The sequence below is a fragment of the Schistocerca cancellata genome, chromosome 9 (genome assembly GCF_023864275.1).
Source record: "Schistocerca cancellata isolate TAMUIC-IGC-003103 chromosome 9, iqSchCanc2.1, whole genome shotgun sequence".
NCBI lineage: Eukaryota > Metazoa > Arthropoda > Insecta > Orthoptera > Acrididae > Schistocerca > Schistocerca cancellata.
The window spans coordinates 234307516-234331229 of record NC_064634.1 but is presented as its reverse complement, the minus strand read 5'-3'; the positions used below and the strand labels follow the sequence as shown (position 1 = coordinate 234331229).

The 23714-nt window shown below is 41.3% G+C and overlaps 1 long non-coding RNA gene across 1 annotated transcript in view; it reads right to left on the bottom strand.

Moving 5' to 3' along the window:
* Positions 1-22610, bottom strand: part of LOC126100477 (uncharacterized) — a 30481-nt gene extending 7871 nt beyond the window's left edge. The window contains exons 1-2 of the long non-coding RNA XR_007522179.1: positions 22566-22610; positions 10783-10872 (exon numbers count right to left, since the gene is read on the bottom strand). This is a non-coding gene — a long non-coding RNA (uncharacterized LOC126100477). The remainder of the gene's footprint in view (positions 1-10782; positions 10873-22565) is intronic.
* Between the last annotated feature and the right edge of the window lie 1104 nt (positions 22611-23714).

Here is a 23714-nt window from a genome sequence, read left to right as displayed (position 1 = left end):
AGACGTTGGACGGTCGACATTTTCGTCAGATTCGGAAGACCCAAAATTGGTATTTATGAAGTTCCAAATTCAAGGATTGAATGAAAAAATTGTTTCCACACAAATGAATCCCAGTCCCAAATTGTCAGTGCTCCTCTCCCCAATAACATCGCTCTGCTCACCAGTGGTAGCTGCAGAGAGTGCTGGGTGGTACCACGGGAATGGGGTGGGCTTGGACTGAGACACTGCATGGTAACTCGCTGTTGTAAAGTTGGTCTTTGTGTTTCAGGACGTGTGGTCGAACTGTTCGTGAACCTCAGTTTCATAGTGTTAGATGAACTGCTCGACAAGATGCGTCTCAGGGTCGGTAGCAGTGACGGTACCGTGGCTGACCAACTCCACTTATTAAAACACCTGACAGTGGTACCGACCACAAACCCAGAGGGGTTGGCAAAGGTTGCGATTTGAGAGCTGTGGAGCGCTGTTGCTTTTGTACGCTGCAATTAAACAGATCCAAGCCTGCAAAGAGTTATTTGATGGATTATCACTACCGTCACGTCAGCAGTGCAACAGCGTACGCTTAAGACTAGATGAACACATTGTTAAAATATATGGCATTATTTATTCAATGATAGCAGAGGACGGAAAAGTTAACACACAGAAAACCGTCGGGTAAAAATAGACGCACATGGGAAGGTACGGGTGGATTGCTAGGTACGGCACAGAACTTGAATTTTGATGAACCGTGTGGATAATATAGTTAAGATGTTTGCCGAAATCACCAAACCCTTTCAGGATTTTCTTAAAGTGCGATAATCAACACAGTTGAATTTTTATATATATTGTAAGATCTCGAGGATAAGAATGACGGAGTTTAAGATCAGTATTTGTTAAAGAAGTAGTAGATTCTCCATGTGGTAAATAACCAGGTTTGAGTGTAACTGTCGGGGATTATATTCGTATGGTTAAACGAAGTGTGAGAACCCTGAATTTTGGGTGTAGTTATGACAAGTGTTTATCCTATTCTGAGCATTTAAGTCTGAACGATGAACGAAGAGCAGCTTTGTGTTCCAAGCCAGCGACTTCTGAAGAACCAGATCGACTGGTCATACACATACAGTGTCATATGTTTACTGACCAAAGACGAAAGGTTAACTGTCGAGCAACTCCCAAATAAAAGAAAAGATCACAGCCCCACTGCACTATTAGTATTTGGTGTGCAGTTGGTCGGATCGCTGTGTTCAATTCAATATAAGGCAAGCAAGCATTTTTCGTTTCGTTGACATTCGACAGCCGCGTGTATAATAGTCAAGTTCTGGTGCCGGAACTTCAGCACACTGATTAAGATGAAAGGCAAAATTTGCCGCATTTACCAGCTAACGGTAGACCGAGGATTCAAAGACTTTGTGATAAATTTCCGGATGAATCGACTCGGTAATTAAATCTTACACACCTGATCAGGTACAAAGTTCAAGGAACGGGTTCTATACTAGGTAGGAAGCCCCATTACCGGTTGATGTAAGTGGAACACGTGGTAGAAAGAAAATTGAGAGAGGCGTCATTTGTTCCTCGTAACCATCCTATTCAGCCCCGATATTTACTGTGGATAAGGCACAGGGTGGAGTTCGAATGGTCACTGACTACTGCTAACTCAAGAAGAAAGTTATTTTTCATTCGGTTCCTCTCGGTTATCTCCGCTCATGGTTTCCTTAGTTCTAGGGGCTCATGTTTTTACAACTCTGGACATGAACCAGATGAAGAAGCCTTTAAGAGAAGATTTAGTTTGCTTGTCCATCGGTACGTTTTTTAGAGCATGTAGATTCTGTGGAGGGCATGACCATAGACATTGAGACAGTAAACTCAATAATAAATTTTCCTGGACTATGAGACAGGAAACAAGGAGAATGCTTTGTCCTGGCGGCTAACTTTTTCTAGAGATTTGTACCGGGTGTAAGACAAAGGTGGTGACTCTTAACCAGTCACAACGGTAGATAGTTTTGCAGAAAGTGGCCTTTGTAGGCCCTTCGAGCCCCTGTTGTCATTACCAGGTTTTCAAAAAGTTTTACTGTTTAGACTGATGCATCACAGCTGCATTAGGTGTAGTATTGCATGAATAACATGAGAATGGCTGTAAGTCAGTTTCTTTCGCTTGTCGCTCATTAAATCACTCAGAACAAAAGTATACCACTTACGAACTGGAGGCATTAACACGGTTATTTCCACTTGAAAATTTTAATGCATGTCTTGAACCAACAACCTTGATATTGAAAACTGTCACCGAAGCCCTTAGTTGGATATTATGGTATTCACGATGAGTGTTGAGGAGAGACAGATGGGATATCCCATAAATTAGTCTTTAAATATCTAGTAAGGCATACGGATGGTATCGATAACGTCAAGGTTGATAAACCTTGTAGAATGTTCGGACCTCAAGATCAACACGATCACGAACTGTAACCTATAGATAAGACTAAACTGATAAGTGATGTCAGCGCTACAGTGTCAGAAGTCCCCACACTCTATGATGGAATAGAGAAGCGTCGCAAACAGGATGCAGAATAAACGGGGTTAAAGGGAGATTAAACCTTGGAGAGAATAGTTATCCAATTTTCCTAGAGGAGGAGAATCCTCTGTAGTATGTCTAGATAATGGTAAATGTAAGGTCGTTGTTACAATAGGGGGAAGGACTGATGTGTTACAATACATTCATTTATCGTCGGTATTTATAAAACTACCGAAGTGGTCATGGAGCACGTCATTGCGCCCGAGGTGACGCAGATGTTAAGAATTTCGCAAGAAGTTGCTAAAAATGTGTAATGAGTAAACCAGCTCAGAATACTTAAGCGGGGTATTTGACCAGTAGACCGGTGGAGAAAACCACGAATGGGATATCCAATGATTTTATAGACTGCTTGCCGTGATCGAAATTTGGACACCAGTATGTATTTATAGCGGCGGATACCTTTTCCATATTCATGCGTTTTTTCCAAGAAGAACAGTCATGTTTAACCACAAATCTGAATTATTATTAACTGAACAGCTTGTCCTGGCGTTATATCACAACATTTAATAAGTCTGTATTAGTATAATGGATTAAACGCAACTCTTATGAATAGAACAAAACTCTAACTTTAGTGAATCCCAATTTCATGAAACTACAAAAGTTTCGTAAAATCAAACACAGATATCACAACATTTAATAAGTCTATATTAGTATAACGAATTTAAGAGAACTTAAGTACTCCCTTATGAGTAGTACTGAACTGTAACTTTAGTGAATCCCATTTTTATGAAACAACAAATGTTTCGAAAAATAAAACACAAATAGCCTTGAGGCACAAATGGTGATTTCGTGTAAACGCACAACTTGTCTCGAGTCCTGGGGCAAATCTGCAGATGCTTAATCAGTCTACATCATATTTCGACCTAGGTTAATAATTTTCCTATTAAGTTTACATAGATTAGGACAAAGTAGCACATTGTGATTACAATTTTTACAGAACTAAGACAACGTGAAAAATTACTTAATATTTTCAGTCGTGGTTACATGTTTTTAAGTAAAATATGAGCAGACGTATTAACATAAATATACACTCCTAGAAATGGAAAAAAGAACACATTGACACCGGTGTGTCAGACCCACCATACTTGCTCCGGACACTGCGAGAGGGCTGTACAAGCAATGATCACACGCACGGCACAGCGGACACACCAGGAACCGCGGTGTTGGCCGTCGAATGGCGCTAGCTGCGCAGCATTTGTGCACCGCCGCCGTCAGTGTCAGCCAGTTTGCCGTGGCATACGGAGCTCCATCGCAGTCTTTAACACTGGTAGCATGCCGCGACAGCGTGGACGTGAACCGTATGTGCAGTTGACGGACTTTGAGCGAGGGCGTATAGTGGGCACGGGGGAGGCCGGGTGGACGTACCGCCGAATTGCTCAACACGTGGGGCGTGAGGTCTCCACAGTACATCGATGTTGTCGCCAGTGGTCGGCGGAAGGTGCACGTGCCCGTCAACCTGGGACCGGACCGCAGCGACGCACGGATGCACGCCAAGAACGTAGGAACCTACGCAGTGCCGTAGGGGACCGCACCGCCACTTCCCAGCAAATTAGGGACACTGTTGCTCCTGGGGTATCGGCGAGGACCATTCGCAACCGCCTCCATGAAGCTGGGCTACGGTCCCGCACACCGTTAGGCCGTCTTCCGCTCACGCCCCAACATCGAGCAGCCCGCCTCCAGTGGTGTCGCGACAGGCGTGAATGGAGGGACGAATGGAGACGTGTCGTCTTCAGCGATGAGAGTCGCTTCTGCCTTGGTGCCAATGATGGTCGTATGCGTGTTTGGCGCCGTGCAGGTGAGCGCCACAATCAGGACTGCATACGACCGAGGCACACAGGGCCAACACCCGGCATCATGGTGTGGGGAGCGATCTCCTACACTGGCCGTACACCACTGGTGATCGTCGAGGGGACACTGAATAGTGCACGGTACATCCAAACCGTCATCGAACCCATCGTTCTACCATTCCTAGACCGGCAAGGGAACTTGCTGTTCCAACAGGACAATGCACGTCCGCATGTATCCCGTGCCACCCAACGTGCTCTAGAAGGTGTAAGTCAACTACCCTGGCCAGCAAGATCTCCGGATCTGTCCCCCATTGAGCATGTTTGGGACTGGATGAAGCGTCGTCTCACGCGGTCTGAACGTCCAGCACGAACGCTGGTCCAACTGAGGCGCCAGGTGGAAATGGCATGGCAAGCCGTTCCACAGGACTACATCCAGCATCTCTACGATCGTCTCCATGGGAGAATAGCAGCCTGCATTGCTACGAAAGGTGGATATACACTGTACTAGTGCCGACATTGTGCATGCTCTGTTGCCTGTGTCTATGTGCCTGTGGTTCTGTCAGTGTGATCATGTGATGTATCTGACCCCAGGAATGTGTCAATAAAGTTTCCCCTTCCTGGGACAATGAATTCACGGTGTTCTTATTTCAATTTCCAGGAGTGTACATACCCTTCGTCCAACAACACATTTCTAAAAACTGTTCAGAGTAAATCAGGGAATATCAAAATGTTAACATATTTTTAACAGTTTCAAACAGGTATTGATCGTGTTCATGCAGGTGTACCTAATTTATTACATTTATCCGAGATTGCAAAATCTTTCTGACATTAGTTGCAGTATATGTACACGAATAAAAATGTAAAGACGTTACCATTCTACACACACACACACACACACACACACGCACACACACACACACACACACACACACACACACACACACACTGAGATGTTATTTCTAAGAAGAAGGTAAATGTTGTTACATTAGTAGTAACACATAGATGTCATCGTAAAATATGTATTTGTATAGATATCAGGTGTAACTGTATGGTAAGAAATGGGGGAGCTATTAGGTAATTGGCTCCTTAGGGAAAAAATATAAAATTTCTTTAAAATCCGTGGAAGTTAAATGTACTTTGTTCTTTAAACATATTTTTGGAAGATGTTTGTTCGTGTAAGGTTAACTTTCTAATATTTCTAGTTGGTTATACTTTCTACCATTATGTTCTATGTGGTCTACAATTAGATTGATGCGCATGTGACTTACTCTGTGTTTTTTAAGGTACATGTGGTTAGTTACGTGGTTGAGTCAAAAAGCATCAGTTAATTCATCGTAAATGTACAGAAGGTTCTTTCTGCTTTGCCTATCCACAATGGGGGCAACTGTTGACTATGATTTATCTATTCCACTATGTTCTGTTACTGGAGTGTTTATGATCACTGAGGCACGTGGTGTTCAAGTTCGTTGCTTTGGAGAAATTTATTTTTATGTTGGTTTTTCTAAGTGGGTTTTTTGTGATTTTGTGTTAAAACAGGAAACGCTGGTGAAAGTTTGCGCTGTCAGTTAGTTTTCCTAATTAGTTTTTCTATTACTGACGTTAGCTTGTATTTTGCTGCGTAGTTCATCCATTGCTTTTACTGAATACACAATAATTGTTGCAATTACTTTAAGTTTTCTATCTCTTGTGTTAATATTTTAGGTTTCAAAGGCTGACAAAGGAATTCCACAGCTGTACTCTACAAAAATAATTACATTACTAAAACTCTTATTTTTTCTCAGAACACAATACTGGACTGAACCATGATCCAACCACTAAATTACAGGAAAAAATTAAACAAAATGCCTAACCAACGTAGCGTCCTAAAATCCAATAAACAAGTAAAAATTGCACATCAATGAAGTGCATTGCTCCCACACTCATCGTGTAACTGAAAATCTACGAGCTGAACTCCACAATTCCGAGGGTGGCAACAGCCGACAAGTGCGAGGACTTCCGCAGAAGCAGCTTAAGAGTTCATGCAAGCAATTGGTGACAATAATAATTAACAGAATAATGGAAGAGAAAATCGACTATGTGTCAGATGTCGATCAGTTTCAGAAAAGGCAGAAGCACCTGAGAGACAACTCACAATGACCCTGCGGTTGATAGTGCATGCAAGACTGAAGAATAGGCAAGACATGTTCAAAGCATTTATCGGCCAGGAAAAAGCGTTCGACAATTTAAAATTGTTCAAAATGTTCGAAATTCTGAGAAAAATACGGTTGAGCTAAGGGGAAAGATGGATAACATAGGACATGTAAAGGAACCAAAAGAGTACAGTGAGATTGGAAGAGAAGTGGTCGCGCTATTCGTCCACGAGACTCAGAGGGCCACAGACACAGGTAGATGCCCTGTTTCTTGACTTCCGCAAGCCGTTCGATACAGTTCCCCATAGTCGTTTAAAGAACAAAGTAAGAGCATATGGACTATCCGACCAATTGTGTGATTGGATTGAAGAATTCCTAGATAAAAGAACGCAGCATGTCGTTCTGAATGGAGGGAAGTCTTCCGAAGTAAGAGTGATTTCAGGTGTGCCGCAGCAAAGTGTCATAGCACCGTTGCTATTCACAATATACATAAATGACCTTGTGGATGACATCGGAAGTTCACTGAGGCTTTTTTCAGCTGATGCTGTGGTGTATCGAGAGGTTGTAACAATGGAATATTGTACTGAAATGCAGGAGGATCTGCAGCGAATTGACGGATGGTGCATGGAATGGCATTTGAATCTCAACGTAGACAAGTGTAATGTGCTGCGAATAAATAGAAAGATAGATCCCTTATCATTTAGCTACAAAATAGCAGGTCATCAACTGGAAGCAGTTAATTCCATACATTATCTGGGGTTACGCATTAGGAGTGATTTAAAATAGAATGATCATAAAAAGTTGATCGTCGGTAAAGCAGATGCCAGACTGAGATTCATTGGAAGAATCATAAGGAAATGCAATCCGAAAACAAAGGAAGTAGGGTACAGTACGCTTGTTCGCCCACTGCTTGAATACTGCTCAGCATTGTGGGATCCGTACCAGATAGGGTTGATAGAAGAGATAGAGAAGATACAACGGAGAGCAGCGCACTTCGTTACATGATCATTTAGTAATCGCGAAAGCGTTACGGAGATGATAGATAAACTCCAGTGGAAGACTCTGCAGGAGAGACGCTCAGTAGCTCGGTACGGGCTTTTGTTAAAATTTCGAGAACATACCTTCACCGAAGATTCCACCAGTATAGGGCTCCCTGCTACGCATATCTCGCGAAGAGACCATGAGTATAAAACCAGAGAGATTAGAGCCCACTCAGAAGCATACCGACAATCCTTCTTTCCACGAACAATACGAGACTGGAATACAAGGGAAAACCGATAGAGGTACTCAAGGTATCCTCCGCCACACACCGTCAGGTGGCTTGTGGAGTATGGATGTAGATGTAGATGTAGATGGTTAAAAACGGCGTAACCAAGCAATGCAATCTTTCGCCCCTACTGTTCATTCTATACATCGAGAAGTAATGACGGAAATCAGAGAGGGCCGGCGGAGGTAGCCGAGCGCTTCTAGGCGCTTCAGTCTGGAGCCGCGCAATCGCTACGGTCACAGGTTCGAATCCGGTCTCAGGCATCGATGTATGTGATGCCCTTAGGTTAGTTAGGTTTAAGTAGTTCAAAATTCTAGTGGACCGATGACCTCAGATGTTAAGTCCCATAATGCTCAGAGCCATTTGAACCATTTTTGAAATCAGAGAACTGTTAAAGGTTGTGATTAATATTTAAGGAGAAAGGATATCAATAATAAGATTTGCAGATGACACACCTGTCCTCTGTGAAAGTGAAAGAGAATCACTGGATCTAATGAGTGGAGTGGACGGTGTACTCATATAGAATATGGATTGAGTCTAAATCGAAGAAAGACGCAAGGAATGAGAAGTACCAGAAATGAGAACAGCGAGAAAATTGTAAACTGAAATGGTGATCGTGAAGTACATTAAGTAACACCTAGGCATCAAAATAAGCCATGACGGACGGAGCAAGGAGACATAAAAAGCAGAGGAGCAGTGGACAGTAGAATTGTACTTGTATCAAACATAAGCTTCAATTTGAGGGAGGAATTTCTGAAAATGTACTTCGAAGCACAGCATTGTATGGCGGTGAAGAATGACCGTGGAAAAACCGGATTGGAAAAACTAGTAGAAGCCGACTTCTGGGAAGATCAGTTTGGATTCCGTAGAAATATTGGAACACGTGAGGCAATACTGACCCTACGACTTATCTCAGAAGCTAGATTAAGGAAGGACCGACCTACGTTTCTAGCATTTGTAGACTTAGAGAAAGCTTTTGACAATGTTGACTGGAATACTCTCTTTCAAATACTGCAGGTAGCAGGGGTAAAATACAGGGAGCGAAGGCTATTTAGAATTTGTACTGAAACCAGATGGCAGTTATAAGAGTCGAGGGACACGAAAGGGAATCAGTGGTTGGGAAGGGAGTGAGACAGGGTTGTAGCCTCTCCACGATGTTATTCAATCTGTATATTGAGCAACCAGTAAAAGAAACAAAAGAAAAAATCGGAGTAGGTGTTAAAATCCATGGAGAAGAAATGAAAACTTCGAGGTTTGCCGATGACATTGTAATTCTGTCAGAGACAGCAAAGGTCTTGGAAGAGCAGTTGAACGGAATGCATAGTGTCTTGAAAGGAGGATATAAGATTAACATCAGCAAAAGCAAAACGAGGGTAATGGAATGTAGTCGAATTAAGTCGGGTGTTGCTGGGGGATTTAGATTAGGAAATGAGACACTTAAAGTAGTAAAGAAGTTTTGCTATTTGGGGAACAAAATAACTGATAATGGTCGAAGTAGAGAGGACATAAAATGTCGACTGGCAATGGCAAGGAAAGTGTTTCTGAAGAAGAGAGATTTGTTAACATCGAGTATAGATTTAAGTGTCTGGAAGTCGTTTCAGAAAGTATTTGTATGGAGTCTTGCCATGTATGGAAGTGAAACATGGACGATAAATAGTGTTGACAAGAATAGAATAGAAACTCTTGAAATGTGGTGCTACAAAAGAATACTGAATATTAGATGGGTAGATCACATAAATAATGAGGAGGTACTGAATAGGATTGGGGAGAAGAGAAGTTCGTGGCACAACTTGACTAGAAGAAGGGATCAGTTGGTAGGACATGTTCTGAGGCATCAAGGGATCACCAATTTAGTATTGGAGGGCAGCGTGGAGGGTAAAAATCGTAGAGGGAGACCAAGAGATGACTACACTAAGTAGATTCAGAAGGATGTAGGTTGCAGTAGTTACTGGGAGATGAAGAAGCTTGCGCAGGATAGAGTAGCATGGAGAGCTGCATCAAACCAGGGCTGAAGACCACAATAACAACAAGAAAATTGAAGGATTTGAGATGTGGTGCTACAGAAGAACGTTGAAAATTTGGTGGACTGATCAGGTAAGAAATGAGTAGATTCCTCGCAACATTGACGAGGAAGGGTATATATGGAAAATAACTACAGTAAGGAGGTATATGACAGGACATCCGTTAAGCTATCGAGAAAAACAGAGAGTCAAATACCCCTAGCCGATAAATGGTGGGGTAAGATGCAGGGACGAGAACGTTAAGCACAGGAGAGGTATCTGTAGTGGGCCGCATCAACGAAGCAGCAAGACTGACGGCTAAGAAATACTCTGCTCATAGTGTAGTTGAAAGCCGTTTAACCACAACTGCTAACGGTAAATAATTTTTTGATATTGTCTTGGCTTCGTAAAAAATTTAGTCACAATGTACTGTTTTATAATATACCTATTCAATCGTGACAGGACAAGTTTCAACATAAAATCAAAGTATGATGTCGACTGATCAAGCACCTCAAAAGGGGCACTGGGGCTCTAAATGCATCAAGCGTTGATGTAAAATCACGTCTTGTGAAGAAGGGGGTTTGTGTTTTATATTACGAGTTTAATACAGTCACAGAAGGAAGACTCAGTTTCTTCATTAGAAAATATAGTTTCACAAGTTAGTATCAACATTTTTTTCTAGGGCGCTTCTTTATGTTCAAGAGGCACTGAAAATATTATTTAATTAATAATCGTGCTCAAAAAGTAAGGATTGACATAAAATCATCCCTTAAAAATAAAATCGTAGCTTAAAAGCAAATAAACATATGTAAATTTTAATTGTATAAATGTGCTCTTGGGAATGTATTTAAAATGTACCAGTAAATATTAGAGACTATCACAAGCATCAACAAATTTCCGGACATATTAATCTTAAATAAGTAGCAAACCAAGAACTGAAAGGAATATGGGCATAAAAAATTCTCTTAATTTTTGGAATGTGGTGTTGCACTCAATTAATTTAAAATATTTGGTTCAGCATTTTTTTTTCAGACACATGTATTGGTATTATACAAACCAGACTGCAGTTTGTCTTCTGTAACAGGAGAGCCTCCTGCCAGCCCTAGGCACTCCTCGTCGGGACATACCACCTGTGCAGAGATGGCCACTGCGCAAAGGAAATGTTTTGTTGTTTCAATATGTCATACAACGCCATTACACCAGTAATTCATCATGCACACCAGAAAAGTGAATTTATTTAGATGAGAGACCTAAAGAGGTACTAAATGTTCATTGTCTACATCAAAAGTCTCATAGTACTATATCTCGATGCTTTGCCTGTATTTACTATGGCCAACTGACCACTGAGTTATGAGAAAACTGTTCCCTAATCTGCAATAATTGACCACACTGTCATCCATTCAATGGGAATTAGATTCACATAAGTGTCTATAAGTTAATTCAATGTAATTTAAGGTGTGAACAGGAACTTACTAGGAGACACTCTCTCAACAATATAGCTAAGAAGATTGAGTACTCTTAACATTGTGAGATTGTTGCTGTTACATCCCACGCATCTCACTGCATACAATAAACTGTTACAGATGTAGCTGCAGCGAAAGTTTGAAAATGTAGAAGGTACGGTAAAATTTCAGCACCAGAACTCTGAGGACATAATTTAATATCCGATGTCTACCCCACACAGCAGAAATTATCGTCGTGACAGTCCAAAGCGGAATGGATACAGGATGATTCACGAAGATATGCAAATATTTTAATCTTATCCAGCAAGTACAACTAAAGAAAAAAGTTCACATAAAGATAGGTCCGCCTATCTTTAGTTACGGAGTTACGGGTAATAAAAGATTTTACACGAAATCTAGCAACTTTGTTAATATGAAGTCATCGCAAAACTGTACGAGGTTAACGTACGATTTCAATTTTGTTGTTGTTGTTATTGATCTGGTGATTCTAATAAAACATGTCCCAGACGTCTATCCGCAGTGGTTTTCCAGAACATCCAACATGAATTCTCGCGTGCTATGGTATTAATGATAGCAGATTGCCTGACACATTCACACAGTTTCAGTTAACTTCATTAGCATCATTTCTCCAAAATAAATTTCTCTACAACTTCTGTTGAAAGCGTTGTGCATTGTCTGGAATTTAAAAAAAAAAATGGGCCAAGTAGTTAATAAATTAAAATTTTATCAAAATACGTCTTTGCTTCTTTGCACGTTCTGAAAAACTATTGCAGATACACGCCTGGTACATGTTTTATTACAACCACCGGATCAATAACAACAAAATAAATGGAAATCGCGCTTTACTTTAAACTGTTATAGATCTGCGATGGCTTCAAATTAGCGAAGTTTCTAAATTTCAGACAAAATTTTTTATTAGCCGTAACTCTGTAACTAAACATTTGCGGACGTAGATTTACCCGAAGATCTTTTCTTTTGTTTTACTTATAAAATAACATATTAAAATATTTGCATATCTTCGTGAATCATCCTGTAGAAATATAAAGGTCTCAAATAAACAGTGTCTCCAAGAAAGCTGCAAAATTCGTGAGCATCTGGCTTATGTCTCCATACGACAAACATTCTATTCAGTATAACAATACGAGCCCCGCGTCCTGTTAAAGGATTTCTGTAACTTGGGTGAAAGGTAGAAAAAATCATTAGCTGTATATCACATCATAGCTGGTAAACTTGAACAACTTCTGCTACAAAGATCAGTCCGGATTTCGTAAGCATCACGGCACCATGGGAACCTAAAATATGCCACTGGCAAACATGCGGCTACAATAACGACACTGCTTGAGTTCGGCAAAGCATTTGATGCACAAGAAAGTGGCATAATGCCCCGAAAACACGCGGCAGCTATATTATTTGGATACTGTGCTGTAGTTACGTGAAAGTTTCGTGAGAAACAGAGCCCTACGTGCTGTCTGTGGGAAGGAAATCCGTCCTGGGAGCATGTTCTATTCAGAGTGCCAAGGGGTTCAATCCTAGGCTCACTAGTGGTTCTCTTCTACGTCGGGGACATCTAACTCATTCTGACATCCTGTAAATATCGTTTCTGTGCCGACTACCACCACCTTTAAGTAAGAGAGACGCCATTTACATCTACGTGGCTGCTCTGCAGTTCAAATTAAGGTGGTACATAGAGGGATTTTCGAACCACCTTCAGACTATTTCTCTACCGTTCCACTCTCTAACAGCGCGTTAGAAAAATAAACATTTACATACTTCTGTAGCTACTCTGATTTCTCTTGCTTTATTAAACTGGTCATTTCTCCCTACGTAGGTACGTGACAGTAAAATACTTTCACATTAAGGGAAAATATTGTTGACTGAAATTACGAAAAGATCTCGTCGCAATAAAAATAGACTTTCGTTTAATGACTTGCAAAGGACGTACAACCGCACTGTAAGCACTCTCTTTTGTAGAAATGTTATATCTTCTAAGTCTTAGTTAATCGCAGTCTGTGGGTTGCCTTCCCCATGATATTGTGTATCTGGTCTTTCCAATCTAAGTTGTCCTTAAGAGTAATTCACAGATATTCAGTTCAATTGAGAGATTTTAAATTTGTGTAATTTCTTGTGTAAACGAAATCTAATGCCTTTCTTTTCTTAATCATTTGGATGACTTTATGGTTTATCTATTCCGAGAAAATTGTCGCTTCTCGCACAATACAGATACCGTGTCTATTTTGGAACTGGTTTTGATCTTCTGACGACTTCACTACAGAGCAAACGAAGGCATCATCTGCAAACAGTCCAACAGGGCTACAAAGATGGCCTCCTGAAATTTTTACATAGGTTAGGGAGAGCAGAGAGACCATAACTCTTCTTTTGGGAATGCCAGATAATAGTACTGTTTTATAAAAACTGGATGTGTTTGTCTTCGTATGGTGGTTGCCTCAATCGTTACTGAAGGAAAAAAGGAAGATTGGAATTGAATATTTCCATTTTACTCGATGATTTTCTGTACACTATTATGAACTGAGACCTATTTTACAGGAACCCATGAGTCTAGTCGGGTAACTGAAGTGCACTTTATAGACAGCAATTGATTAGAAGTCTCTTTGAAGGAACGGTGTCAAAAGCCTTCTGGAAGCCTAGAAAAATAGAATGAGCTTGAGATCCCCCGTCGATAGCACTCATTATTTATTGCGAATTAAGAGCTGTTTGCGTTTCGCAAGAACGAATTTTCTGAAAACACGCTGACAGTGCGTCAATGAATATCATATATACGAGTATCGATCTTTCGTCAGTGTTTCAAAAACTACAACTACATGCGACGACGACCCTGGTATTTTTAGTAACCGATCAGAAATTGCTCACTTTCAGGTTGCACAAACTACTGATTTTGTTCCATCTTGACGGTTTCCAAATACCATGCATCAGAAAACGGTAAAAATGAAGAGTGAAATTTCGCAGCGGCAGCTCAGCTGGACAGAAATGCTGTCGCCACATCCAAGAAGACGTACATGAGTTGTTTGAACGAAACTGCCCTACTATGATGTAATCCAAAAAGGCACCAGTAGTGGTAACGAAAGATAAACAGAACTGACCATGAACGAATGTGTGTGTTACATCTAACATGTCCATCAATATGAGCACGTCCAGTGCTTCACATCCTTGTTAATGGCTTCGTCCAAACAAGTTACGTGACAAACATAACCTTTGTCTACATCACTAACTCCTCAGGGTGCAAGCACACGTTTTACCTCGTGTGACGTCGGGCGCTGCCGATACTACGCCACCTGAGTCCACATCTAGAACTTGGCGGTAGCCCATGTGACTATACCACCAATTTATGGCCGGCTCAGAGACACGCCCTCCTTAGCCCATGCGCCCAGTACCGGTACGAAAACGACTTAATAGACAACCCATCGCTCTCTACAGTAGTCTAGTATAGTCTTGCTGTAGTTCCGCCCTATCTGTCTAGTCTAAGCGTTGTCATTCAGCCTTCGTTACTACTACGGACATCAGACTCGGCCTATGACACAGACTTACATCTACATCTACATCCATACCCCGCAAGCCACCTGACGGTATGTGGCGGAGGGTACCTTGAGTACCTCTATCGGTTCTCCATTGTATTCCAGTCTCGTATTGTTCGTGGAAAGAAGGATTGTCGGTATGCCTCTGTGTGGGCTCTAATCTCTCTGATTTTATCCTCATGGTCTCTTCGCGAGATATACGTAGGAGGGAGCAATATACTGCTTGACTCTTCGGTGAAGGTATGTTCTCTCCTGTAGAGTCTTCCACTGGAGTCTATCTATCATCTCCGTAACGCTATCGCGATTACTAAATGATCCTGTAACGAAGCGCGCTGCTCTCCGTTGGATCTTCTCTATATCTTCTATCAGTCCTATCTGGTACGGATCCCACACTGCTGAGCAGTATTCAAGCAGTGGGCGAACAAGCGTACTGTAACCTACTTCCTTTGTTTTCGGATTGCATTTGCTTATGATTCTTCCAATGAATCTCAGTCTCGCATCTGCTTTACCGACGATCAACATTATATGATCAATCCATTTTAAATCACTCCTAACGCGTACTCCCAGGTAATTTATGGTATTAACTGCTTCCAGTTGCTGACCTGCTATTTTGTAGCTAAATGATAAAGGATCTATCTTTCTGTGTATTCGCAGCACATTACACTTGTCTACATTGAGATTCAATTGCCATTCCCTGCACCATGCGTCAATTCGCTGCAGATCCTCCTGACCAGAGTCGCCGCAGATCCTCCAACGTACGTTGGTTATTGCGCCGGACTTGCTGAGAATCACGTTAAGTATAGAGATGTATCAATCACTACGTATGAATCTCGTTATTTGTCTCCCTGTCACAGAAGCCACCACCTCCTTGACCTTGTAAGACGTATGTTTTGCCGGCGATGGACGAGGCATGACCAGAGAGTAGTTTGTCGTTAGTTGTTGCTTCGCTAGTCTGCGCTTGTCTGCGCTAGCGGACAGTAGTAGTCTGGTGTAGTCCGCGTGAGTCGGCGGGAGTCAACACGTGTCGGCTGTGTGCTCTGCTCGTGACTCTGGTCGGGACTCTGGAGGATGAGTATTATTGTAGAACGTAACGAAGCAGCCTTGCGCATATTTAATAATGTACGTTAATTGTAATTTAATTTATTCCAAAAAAAATGCCCCAATAATAATTTTTATAATATAAAGTAACTCTTTTAAAGAAAAGCATTCATTTCGATTTAAAGAATATTTCCAATACATGATCATTCCTTCCAAGAATAAAAAAAAAAAAAAATACACGCCAGCATTGCACGAAGCTGTGTCGAAAAATATCTAATTAAGAGCAGATATATTTGCAGTTTTTATTGAGGTAAGAATTTTTGCTTTTTTATTCAGAATACAGGGCCGAAGGGCAGCGCTGCTGTCCTCATAAAATTTATCAGGTTACTAAACTTTTTATTATTTTGGTGTTTAGGAATTTTTCTGTTTCGAACTTGACATTAAATGAGAAAAGAATTTTGTGGGAACATTAAATGTGAATGCATTTCTGCACACAGACTATAAATGGGAGCCAATTTTGTTCAGAGGTTACAATATTAAAAAATTCATTTAGATATTATTTTGTGGGGAGTTTACGCATGGTTCATATTTTAAATATAAACAATTCTTAGGGCAGGCTACACTTGGCTCATTTTCATTTAACATTTTCTGTGGGGAGGTTACACTTGGCGACATCCGGCCAGGATCGTATTTCTTTGTGAATCTTCTGATAAGTAGTCATATATCTGCTCTTATTTTCTTAAATGTAGTTTGCATCTGGCGCAGCGCATTTACTAATTTGTCACTCTTCCTTTCACAGATCATCGGCAAGTTGTTGCTCTTTCTTGTGATTGTGTTTGTTGCATTTTTGCATTGTCTTTGTTTCATTTTTGTGCTTAATTTCGATTTGTGTAAAAATGCCGCGAAAAACTGTTAACAGTACATCGCGATGTGCAATGAGCGAAATAGCTGACTCGAATAGTTTGACCGATAATACTTGCGACACTCAGTCTATTAGTGACAGTCCTCCATTTACTGACAATCAGTGCGTACCGACCACTAATATTGACTTTGATCCTAATGATGAACAAATAAATTCAGTTGTGTCCTCTGTTGGTTTAACGACAATTGATGACGCGGGACGTTCTGTTGCAATGAACGCTGCCCAGTTTAACACACCCGGTTTGCAAAATTCGCATAGTGAACAAATGAATTTTTGTAACGAAAATGAACAGTGTACTCAAAATACGACAGATTTATTTGATTCCGAGGTAGTGACTAACAGTGCACATCCGAGTGGAAAACCTTTTCGAGAATCACAGAATGACCAAATGGTTACTCAAAACGTGATAATTGCAGGTACGCCATCAAACAGCACAGAGAATAGAGTAGGTAATCTTGGCTTGGATCAAATTATGGCAATATTGCTACAACAGAATGAAAATTCCAAACAACAGAATGAAAGACAAGAGAACAATCACAAACAACTTAGTGAAAATCTCAAACAACAACGTAATGAAAATAATGAAAATCTGAAACATCAAATTAATGAAATTAATTAAAAACAAGACAACCTTAATGGAAATTTCAAACAACTTAGTGGAAAACATGACAACCTTGATGAAAAATTAGACAACAATTCCAGACAGCTTAGTGAACAGATTGCAGCCGTTGCCGCGCAATGTCATGACTGTAACGACCAATTACGTGAAGAAATTAAGGCTTGTGCTAGTAAAAGTAGTGAAGAAATTAGATCTGTTGCACAAGAACGACAGAATCACTTAGACACGAAATTAGTGCAGTCGCTAAACAATGCTCTGAAAACAGCACAGTTACGCGAGGAGTTTAAATTAATGTCAGCAGAACTTTCGCGCACACTGGATGCAAAAGTAGATGCGAAATTCGACCAACAGAACAGTCAAATTGACGAACGTTTTAATCACCACCTATAAAACAGTGAAACACGTTACCGTCAATTCATACAGGAACAAAATAAAGTAAAACGACAAGTCATGGAAACAATTACCGCACAGAGACAGGAAGATAGACGTAAATTGTTTACGAAAGCAGAAACATACGTAGACAACAATATTGCTACAGTATCAGACGAAATTAATACTATCAAACAGTTGAACACCGAATTGCGTGATGAAATTTACGATGTTAAAACAAAAACAGATACACATACAGTAGACTTTCAGACAGTGACCGACAGACTTGAACAATTAGAATTAATACAGGATACCGATGCCATCAAAGCAGACGTTAAAAAATTGAACGAAACCACACGTAAGATACAAAAACAAATTAACGCTTGTGACACTAAAAACGATGAACAGGTAAAAATACTGACTGAAAAATATGATGAATTGGCCAGTCGTATTGACGTTATTGAAAGTAATAATGACAGCAAATCAGACCATACTTCACCGATTTCGTTTAATCAAACACCTGAATTCCACACACCGTTGGGTGGCTTGCGGAGTATAAATGTAGATGTAGATCTACTACAGTAGGTCTGCGTGCGGAGACGAATGCAGAATAACAATAGCAGTAAGCGCTACATGCGGACACTGCGACAGCTAGACCAAACCACAACAGTGCACTACAGCCACACTCGTAAACACAGTCGTCATCGTAAACATGTCCCTGCAGTTGCTGCTCGCCGACCGTGGCCCGTGTTTGTTACATCACGCAACTGAACGTCGGAGGTTTCAAGCGTCAACTTTAGGTTACAATATCTCCGGATGTAATTAACATTTTACAATGCAACAAACGGCACTGATTACGTATTTGTTTATATGTTCAGATGTGCTAACAAAACTAACGAACGTGGTTCCATTTAAAAAAAAAACGTAGGTTTGTGTTAAAAAACATATTTCCGTGCATTTTTGTATGGTTTGTATTAAACAATTACACTAGCCCCTCTCCTCACGTTCGGTCTGTGGAATCGGTTCGTCAGTATGTGATGTGGTTTACGAAATATATCCAGCGGTAACGTTAGGTCACTCACCCTGTATTACATAAGTGTGTGTGTGTGTGTTTGTGTGTGTTTATTAAGCTCCCATTAAACATAAAGCTGTCATTTTATGGAATCCGCAATACTATATCTGATCTTCAGAATCCACGCACAATATTTTCATATCCTCTCGCTCGCTACGCACAACCTACTATTCCTATAGAAACATTGAAGAGGACTTTTTTGAAGGAAACTTGATATGGTTAAATTTTGTACTGGGATACGTTTCCTCATTAGGGCATGGTTTCCGATATTAAAAAAAAAAATACAAGAGTGGTATTCAAATGCCCCTCCATCCTCACACTCATGTCACCGTTCAGGATTTCTAGTATATTGTTCGTGGCTCTCCCTCCTGCCACTGTAAACAAATTTCCGACTACTCGAACTATTAGCAATATTCGACCTCTTTTGGTCCCTATTGATTGGGCTATTACGCTACTAGCATCGCTAGCATCGCAGCTATTTCGTCAACATTATTAATTTAATCATGCCTTTGTGTGTAACTAAAGGAAATCGACTTTTGTAAAATTTACGCTAAAACTAATTACTTCGACAGTTCGATCGAGACATAACCCTTACAACGGCAGTAGCTTAATATTCAGAAGGCCTGACGAATACAACGATATAATTGTTCATTTTATGCTCCTAAAATTCATTAACCTCTTAGCTAAAATCTACACAGACGTTAATTTTATAATTTGTTATTGCTCCACTAACCCGGTAGCGTAATAAGACCAGTTAATGAAGACCAGAGAAATCTGAATAATGAGGGATGAGTGGGGGTGTGAAGGGGCATTTGGAGGTCACGTTTGTACGTTTTTCTTCAATATATTGCAAATCGAGGGCTCCAGCGAAAACGAATTCCGGTACAGCATTTAACTACATGAAGTTTCCTACAAAACGGTCTGTTCACTTTTTCTGTCAGACTGATACTTTCTGCATAACGACCGAGAGAATATCAAACCTCGTTCGTGGATTTTGAAGGCCAGTTCAGGTTGGCGGGCTGCATAAAACAGCAGCGGTTGTGGCAGCTGAGAATGAAGCTCACAAACTGATATTCCTAAAGCTATGGAGGAAAGTGCAAAACATTCTCTGCCGATTGATGAATATGTGATTTGTGACTTCACCGCACAGCTGGAAAATGCACAGATAGTAAATGTGGAACATATCGACACCAGGACATGCAGTCTTTGGGAACTGCATTCCGGTACTCAGTTGGATAGGAAACATGCCTTACAGACAGGTGGGTGATGTATCAGGATTTGGGAGAGCAGGTGTAGTTGGGCTCAAAGAAGCTGGTTCGAGTAATCACAGAATCGCTCGACATTTGAAGAGCAGCGATGCCACTAAATTACGATGTTGTTAGGAATGGGGAACCATGTCTAACACAGCATCAAGAAGGAAGCACTCCACTTGGAGAGACAACAGGACGTGAGGCACAAGAAATCGTCAGAGAGGCAAACAGTCCCGGTGTCATCACTATCATGGATCCGACGTGCAACTGGTGTTTCAGTGACCACAAGGACCTGTAATAGGTGGCTCGCAGAAAGGGGGCTCAGCTCACCGCGTCCCTTGTGCCAACAGCCATAGATAGCCCTCTGTTCACCAACAGCCCGTTTTCAGTGGTGTCGGGCAAATTCGACCTGTAATCTCACTGACTGGATTAGAAGTGTCTACAGTGATGACTCCCACTACGAACTGACCTTGATGACCAGTGCAGACGTTCTTGCAGACACCCATTGATGGGTGTGCCATTTAATTTCATAGCAGAACCACTTTGAGTGTCATCCACGGCAACCGTACAGCACATTCTATGCCCGTTTTCTTGCCATTTATGGCACGTCAACATGGGCTTTCATGTCAACAAGATGACGCCCTCCCGCACACGGCGAGACCTTCTGCTGCTTACCTTCCTGCTTTCCAAAACCTACCTTACCCAGCTAGTTCGGCTTATCTCACCCCAATTGAGGAAGTTTGGAGCATTATTGGAAAAACCCTCCAAGCAAGTCGGTATTTTGAAGATCTAAAGCGCAATTTGGACTGCATTTGCCAAGATGTCCCTCAGGAGGACATCCAACAATTCTGTCAAACAATGTCAAGACTAATAACTGCTCACGTAAGCGCCAGAGGTGGACCAAAGCGTAAACGACTTGCTCAAATTATGAAGCTTTTCCTCTTGAATAAGCTATCAAATTTTTCCTGAAGCTGCAATCATTTGTTTGGCTGTACACGCACATTACATCGACCGATATCCGTCCCATCCCTTCGTGATAGATCCCTCTTTGTCTTAGAGTGTATTCGTGAAGTAATTCTGGCGCAGAGATTGTCCGTTTTGAGAGTAGTAGCAGTCAATTTCATAAAAAATAACCTTTTTGTTCTAAATCAAGGCGGAAGGAATATAAGAATTTTTTATCTGCAAACGTGAGAACTAAAATTACTCGACACAATGGAAGAGACTGGCTCTGAGCACTATGGGACTTAACATCTATGGTCATCAGTCCCCTAGAACTTAGAACTACTTAAACCTAACTAACCTAAGGACAGCACACAACACCCAGCCATCACGAGGCAGAGAAAATCCCTGACCCCGCCGGGAATCGAACCCGGGAACCCGGGCGTGGGAAGCGAGAACGCTACCGCACGACCACGAGATGCGGGCAATGGAAGAGACACCAAAGATTTAGAGCCAGTATGGTAGTGCTGTTAGTACTCAGTAAAAAGTCCTCCCCGGTAAAGAAGTAGCACATGAGCCACACTGCGTCACGGATGACCGAATATGTGCAAAATGGCTTTAGCTTCCGAACTGACTGCCGCAGGAACGCCTGTAGACCTATGTGGCGAACGCTACGAACAATACCATACAGCTACCATAATCGCTCGTCGTCTCTTTGTGTCGCATTAAAATGTAACTAAATCTTCATTTAACGAAACTGGAATATAAACACACCCATGTGAGCACAAAACGACAAAAATTCATATGTTCATTAATGGTATTTACGAAATATAAAGGTAGTTCATTTACCGTTTAACTTGTGGGAATTTGTATGATACCTATGTCGTAACTGCTACTTTAAATCACCGCAATAAATAATCCGTAGTATAGCCAATATGTTTTAGAAGAAAATTCTTTTCCATCGTCTTGTCATCGAAACGATATGTAAGCACAGCGTTCATTGCATTATTGAGATTTAGTGACAACACTTCAAGGAACCGTCACTTAGATATTGGTCAAACGAACTCCCCTTAATCAAATATCTAAACGGGAATGCTACCACAGCTCAGAAAATGTGAACATAGCAACTTCATGCTCCATTTTATTCCAAACGGCTGCTGTTTTTGGAGCTTGCATTAACTGACTGGTATTATTAATCTCCTTTCCCAGAGTTTATTTCTAGGTAAATGGGTGCACATAGTCTGAATTTGCTGTACGCGGCCCTTGCCTTTTCCTTTCTTTACACATCGGATATCATCAGAAAAAGTTAGGCCTATGGTTCCACCTGTAATATTTTCTGTCAAGCAGTATGATGCAGTTGAGTCCGACCTGTCAGTCAGTATACAAGAACAAATGAATAAAGGCTTATGTACTGATGAACGCATGGAGTGCAGTTCAGTGAAAGGTGATACATATAGAGAACGAATGGATGAACGGAGTGTCTCAAAGATTAGCATCAAGTAATAAGTTTCCAGCTGTTCGCCTCTTCGAAACTTAGAGGTCAAACATCGTTATTGGTATATCTGTTTCAACTTAAAAATGCGTGTAAGAGTCAATTGTAAACGAAGTTACGTGGCTCTGTTCGGAGAACTGGCTTACCGACACAGGCGGCGACCACAATGACGACAAGGAGTGTCTTCTGCATGGCGAATAGTAGCCAGGAGACAGAACCACCGCCTTTTATAGGCTAGTAAGCTCCCCTTGTTACGTAAAGTGAAAGTCTTCAGATAAAAGCTACCAGGCGGTTTGTACGTCACAGAAAATTATCCTTTGTTCCCAAATGTACGTGATAATAGCAGTCCGAAAAGGAAAAGGGAAATGAATTTACATGACACTGGTTGAGGGAGGCGTGGCTACGCGAAAGAGCCAGAAAACAAAACGTTTACTTTTTACGAGATACGAAGTGTGGTTACGTAAAGTTTTTAGTTTTTAATTTATTTATTTATATGATGCTTTGAACTAAAAGAAACACTATCGACGACTGTCGAGTAACATACACCAAATAAGTTAATACCTAATGCTACTGATCCGCCACGTTACACACTACAGTTCGTAACACTGTTGCAGAAGCGACGAAAAAACCATATCAAATTTGAAAGAACGCAAAACCTCCAAGAGTGGCGAAATTTTACTGAAGCTAGAAATTAAGAACAACCACTTCTGGCCGTAATAACTAACGGCCTTGATACGCTTGGGCATTGATTGAAACAGAGCTTGGATGGCGTGTACAGGTACAGCTGCCTAAGCAGCTCCAACACGATACCACAGTTCATGTTGAGTAGTGACTGACGTATGGTGACGAGCCAGTTGCTCGGCCACCATTGACCAGACGTTTTCAGTTGGTGATAGACCTGGAGATTGTACTGGCCAGGGCAGCAGTCGAACATTTTCTGTATCCAGAAAGGCCCGTACAGGACTTACAACATGATCGTGCATTATCCTGCTGAAATGTAGGGTTTCCAGGGATCGAGTGAAGGGTAGAGCCACGGTTCGTAACACATCTGAAATGTAGCGCCCACTGTTCAAAGTGCCGTCAATGCGAACAAGAGGTGATCGAGACGTGTAACCAATGGCACCCATACCATCACAAGGGGTGATACGCCAGTAAGGCGATGACGAATAGACGCTTCCAATGTGCGTCCACTGCGATGTCGCCAAACACGGATGCGACCATCATGATGCTGTAAAGAGAGCCTGAATTCATTCGACAAAATGACGTTTCGCCATTCGTCCACACAGGTTCGTCGC